At 35.8% G+C, this 6,296-nt stretch overlaps 1 pseudogene; it reads right to left on the bottom strand.

The window, feature by feature from the left end:
- Positions 1–292: 292 nt before the first annotated feature.
- On the bottom strand, positions 293–1,566 carry LOC120860687 (annotated as a pseudogene).
- Between the last annotated feature and the right edge of the window lie 4,730 nt (positions 1,567–6,296).

Genomic DNA, 6,296 nt, shown 5'->3' with positions numbered 1-6,296 from the left:
ATGTGAACACAACTTTTTATCATGGCAAAGATGTGTAGATTTTCAGATAAGCAAATTCTAAATACTGAATCAGTCTTTTAATATTATATTAATATTTTTACTATTTTCTAAATAGTTTTACCTACTGGGTATATGTGGGAAATGTGAAATAGGCATTTGCTAAGTTTCTGGCATTACCCACTTGCTAGGTTAGACATGTTGTATTCATGAGCTGGAAATCTTTATATTAATGCCCCCAGTGAAGAATCATTAACCATGTTTTACAGCTATAGAAAATGAGTTTCTTTGTGTGTGTGTTCATTTACTTTAATAACACTACATTTACCATGTTATCACCATGGAATGTAAATTCAGGTTAGACAAGAATTTCACAAGTACAACAAAGCATTCTGTGATATACCAAAGTTTGTATAATGCCTGACCAAATCAGCTGCTCATCAATGACTTCCATTATAGGCATTTTATTTAGTTGATGATTCTTTTGGAGAAAATAAACATACTGCCCACATATAAAGTGTTTTTCATTCACCTTTGCATTAGCATTTAAAATACATGTTTCAAAATAATTTAAAATTATTCTAATATAACAGCAGCAAAATATAATTCTGCAATTACAAAGGGATCTACGAGTTAAGTTACTCTCATGTTTATAACTATGATTCTAAAATAAATACTACTTCAAAGTGGCTCTGTTACCAGCTTTTTAGGTATGGTTTAAAAACACGCACAGACTTGCAGGGAGGTTTATAATGTTGTATTCCATGCACTGTTCTGAAAGGGTTCCTCAAGAGCCAACCAGCCCTTGACACAGTACTCAGTCCACAAGGCCGTCAGAAAGTTAAATTAACTGGGGTAAATAGGATTCCTACATTACATCAAAAGCATATGATATTCTGCAGCAACTGGGAGCATTTTCAGGATTGGCATGTTGTCTTCTTTAGAACTAATTTCAACAGAAGAGTTTAAGAAGGTGGACAGGTACCACTATCAAGTGTACTTAAAAGTGACATGTTTCTTTTGTGCTGCTCTGACTTCCCTGAATGACCTAGCTAGTGAACTAGTCACCAGTAACTTGGTCACCAGGCAAATCAAGCCTGCAAGAAAGGAAGCCAGTATTCAAATTACCATGTTCTTGTCTGACCCAAACAATTTATTTTCAGCATAAACATATAACCTTAATATGAGATGTCTAACTAAAGCAAGCATCACCAACAAGACCAAGAGAGCATCTCCTCTTCTAAGGTTTAGGTTTTCCCCAGAATTCTTGATACAGGGAACAGCCCATACCAAGGGTCATTGCTCCCACAACAAAGCCTTGGGCTGCCACACGCATGTGGATCAGGTGAACAGACATTTTAGTATTTCCCCTGCTCTTCAATCTTTATAATCCATATGCAACAATTGCTGCAAAACCTGCCATTCCAATCAGGACAAATGGTGCCTCTCTAGGTTTTTGGACAAGTTTAGATCCCTGATCTTCATCATATGAAGAAAGAGAAATATCTGTGTCGCTTGACATAGTGACTGAAGAATCTTCAACTTCAAGACGTTTTCAGGTTCTTACCGGCCTCTCGAAAATGAGTTTCAAACGATTTAATTAACATGACCTATTGATTTGGTGTAAACTGAGCTGACATTCTTTATTTTTACTGAAATGAAAAAAATGAAATTATAAGAAAAGTACGGGGAGGGAGGAGGGAGAGGGGTTCAGGATGGGGAACACATGTATACTTGTGGCGGATACATGTTGATGTATGGCAAAACCAATACAATATTGTAAAGTAATTAACCTCCAATTAAAATAAATAAATTCATATTTAAAATAAAAAATAAAAATATTTATATTAAAAACAAATTTAGCATTTGAATTGCATTTTTCAAAAGATTTAAAATATGTTTTTATTAACCTAAAGAACCCATTTAGACACAGAGACCACACTGAGTGAATAAAATAGGTAGTACTCTGGTTCAGGAGAAAACCTTTTTTTTTAAAATAAGGCTGGACCAATTTTCCCTAGAAGCTTGTCTTCTAGACCATTTATGGAATTAAGTTGGTTTAGAAGACTAAATCAGTTGCCATATGAGCACATTCTCTCCCAGATTCTAGAGAAGAGTTGAGTATTGCACATTGTGGCAGAGATTGCTAGAGGCCTACTTGGTTTTCTCCTTCCTGATAGAACTCTGGGGAAAGTTCCCTGCTGACAAAGGGCATTTGCCAGCATCCTAGCACACAGGAGAATTAAAGGAAAATCTTTGGGTGGGACTTATAGGCAGCTTACATTGCCCTACCTCTTTCTCTTGCTCCTGGTCTGTAACTGGGTTGCGAGATCAAGCAGAAATCTAGGTCAATGAGGAAAATTATAAATGGAAATACAAGCTAAGGTTGCCAGAGCAGGTAAAATAGGGGGCCCTGGTGACTGTGGAGTTCCCATACAGCCTCAGACCATTCACCTCTGAATTTCTTCTACACAAGAGAAAACGAACTTCTATCACGTATATATCACTGTTCTTCTGAATTTCTAATATGGCAGCTGAATACAAATCCTGACACAAACATTATTTTAAAAAGATACTTTGAGACAAATATCAAATATATGTATATGTACACATATGCATACTGTGTATATCTCACATATATACACTATGTGCATTTGTATACATGTATATTATATTGTACACATATAAATGGGCATGTATACATATAATGTGTATATTCAGTATTTACATATATTTTATGCACACACACACATCCAACTCTGAAAGTCCTTTGAAATTGTTACATTGGACAAACTTAACTTAGTTATTCTATCATGGCTACTGTGGATATTTGCTGTGCTGATTTGACAAGAGCAGCACAAGTTGTTGGTCATGTCACCAGCAAAATTCATTAAAAAAAAGGAAAAGGAAGACACAAAGAAATCAGTTTTATTTCCCATGTTGTACAGCATGGTTGGTGGGAATGGGGAATTACTAAGATTTGTTCGGTGGAAAACTAAAGATTGCTATTCCTTTCTTTCTGTTTTTAAATTTGCAAATTAGAGATTTCAAATTATAATTTTTATAGAAGTGTAAACTAAGAGAAAAAATCAGCATGTAAATAAGGACTAATGTAAACCAAGTCTTTGGCTGGTAATACTTTATTTGTAAGGGTAGTATTAAAACTACCATCCCTTCTTCTTCCATCTGTCAGGCTATATTTTACTTGGATTATATCAGCACAATTATATCTTTAACAAAAACCTCCTTCAAAGAAAATTTAATTTAATTAGAAAAGAAGTGAAGAAGGCATGTCACACTTGGTGATATAAGGCCACTTCTGCCATCAGAGTGTGAAAATCGTTTCTCCAGATGGCAGCTTCTTGCTTAGATGAGCTCATGATTCCCAACAGTAGGGTTGTTTCTTATTTTCCCTTTCTGAAGCATACTTACCTTCATTTATATGTGAATGGTTAACTTTTAATTATATGACTTTTTGACAAAAAAAAATTCAACCACTATCTATTTCCAAGGTATTTTTCAAAACAAAATGTCATGTTCTTGAACTTCACCTCTTTTTAGGATGACAAGTGATGATTAGCTACATTAAAAATGTAACTAAAAAAAAAAAACCCACATAATTCCATGTGATACAATTTTCCAGTTTAGCAAGATGTAAAGGTTGGTAGAAATGATATACTAGGTCTGCTAAGTCTTAATAAGCAATTTTTTTAGGTTAGTAGGCAATAGATACCTTCCACGCAGGTAGGATAAACAAATAAAAACATACTGGTAGTTAAAAAGTATTGCTTTATTATTAGCCTTTAAAAATAACCTCTGTGTGGCAGGAATTATGCTGTGTGTTACGGTAACAATGTTGAACAAAAGAAAGAGATTCCTGCCCTCAAACAGATAAGACAGACAGTCATATGGTCATATATTTAGAGTCCCATTGCTCTTTGAAATAAGGGAGATGGTCATAAGAGCATGTCTTAGAAAGACCTGATATATTCCAAGGGGTCAGAGAAGTCTTCATCTGAGGAGTAATACTAAAATAAGATCTCAAGAATGACTGGAAGTTAACTGAACAAAACTGTGGAAAAACAGAGAGGAAATTAATGTGTCTGAAAGTCAGGAAGCAAATGAGAAAAAGATCCAGGATGTCTGCAGATGTCCCTTCAGTTCAGTTCAGTCACTCAGTCATGTCTGACTCTTTGTGACCCCATGAATCACAGCACGCCAGGCCTCCCTGTCCACCACCAACTCCCGGAGTTCACTTAGACTCACATCCATTGAGTCAGTGATGCCATCCAGCCATCTCATCCTGTTGTCCCCTTCTCCTCCTGCCCCCAATCCCTCCCAGCATCAGAGTCTTTTCCAATGAGTCAACTCTTCACATGAGGTGGCCAAAGTACTGGAATTTCAGCTTTAGCATCATTCCTTCCAAAGAAATCCCAGGGCTGATCTCCTTCAGAATGGACTGGTTGGATCTCCTTGCAGTCCAAGGGACTCTCAAGAGTCTTCTCCAACACCACAGTTCAAAAGCATCAATTCTTCAGTGCTCAGCCTTCTTCATAGCCTAACTCTCACATCCATACATGACCACTGGAAAAACCATATCCTTGACTAGTCGGACCTTAGTCGGCAAAGTAATATCTCTGCTTTTGAATATGCTATCTAGGTTGATCATAACTTTTCTTCCAAGGAGTAAGCATCTTTTAATTTCATGGCTGCAATCACCATCTGCAGTGATTTTGGAGCCCCCCAAAATAAAGTCTGACACTGTTTCCACTGTTTCCCCATCTATTTCCCATGAAGTGATGGGACCAGATGCCATGATCTTCGTTTTCTGAATGTTGAGCTTTAAGCCAACTTTTTCACTCTCCTCTTTCACTTTCATCAAGAGGCTTTTTAGTTCCTCTTCACCTTTTGCCATAGGGTGGTGTCATCTGCACATCTGAGGTTATTGATATTTCTCCTGCCAATCTTGATTCCAGCTTGTGTTTCTCAGGGAGGGCCTTTTAGATCTTGTTTAGGATTTTGGGCTTTATTCTAGGAATGTAGGAAAGTTTTTAATAATTTTAAGCAGGAAAATGATATAATCAGATTTTGTATTTTAAATTATCACCATAGCTAGAGTATAGACCCTGCACTGTATAAGAAACGAGTAGAAGTAGTTAAAGGTAGACCTAGTGAAATCATTGAGAAGGAACATTGATGTGAATTAAAGGAAATTAATCCCCAGTATTACATTTTATTCAGACAGACCTCCTGTCTCTCTAGTTATAAAAACAAAGCTGTGTATATATGTAGACACATTATGGTATAGACAGAGAGGATAAAATCAAAGGAAATAGAGGAAAACAATATCAATAAAGAATGATAATTAGACCTCCTAACAGACTTAACGCAACACAGAGGTGTGAAGATAATGGAATATTTTTAAACTGTGGAACCAAAATAGTGATTACTATAGAACTCTATGGGATCTTGAACTGTTACTCAAGAATGAGTGTAAACTAAAGATATTTTCAGATACACTATGAGAGATTTTACTACTAGCATGCACTTAGTGAAAGAGATACTAAACAAGATACATTTCAGGAAGAAATAATGAGCCAAGAATGAAGAAGTTGGATGTGAAAAGCAATTATAAAGAAAGTAATTGAGAAAGATATGAGTAAATTCAAATTGCATAAAAAATAAGTAATATTTAGAAATTTATAAACAAAATAATAATAGTTTTTAAGACAGAAGGAGTGATCATATTTACATATTTACAGCATTTTAATCTCCCTTTTAAAGGAGGAAGGTAGAATTGTTGATAAAATTCAGACATGGTTAGGTGAAGTTTATGTGTTAAAATTCTAAGGATCATCACTGAAGTGAAGTGAAGTGAAGTGAAGTCACTCAGTCATGTCCTACTCTTTGCGACCCCTTGGACTTGTAGCCCACTAGGCTTCCCCATCCATGGGATTTTCCAGGCAAGGATACTGGAGTGGGTTGCCATTTCCTTCTCCAGGAGATCTTCCTGACCCAGGGATTGAACCCGGGTCTCCTGCAATGTCTGAGCCACCAGGGAAGTCTTAAGGATCATCACTAAAATAATAGAAATAATATGGGTAACTTTCCAAATGTTGTTAGGGCAAAAGGAAGAAACACAAACCTTGATAAATGTAACAGAAAGTAGAAAAGAAGATTAAAACATTTTTAGTAAATAGGAAACACAATACAAAACAAAAAATTAAATATACAAATAATCACAAAACATAGAAGTGATATACAGATTACTGACATCTTTTCTCTCTGGGTCTCCAGCA

The sequence above is a fragment of the Oryx dammah genome, unplaced genomic scaffold, assembly GCF_014754425.2.
Source record: "Oryx dammah isolate SB20612 unplaced genomic scaffold, SCBI_Odam_1.1 HiC_scaffold_11163, whole genome shotgun sequence".
NCBI classification, from domain to species: domain Eukaryota; kingdom Metazoa; phylum Chordata; class Mammalia; order Artiodactyla; family Bovidae; genus Oryx; species Oryx dammah.
This window is presented reverse-complemented; position numbering and strand designations above follow the sequence as displayed.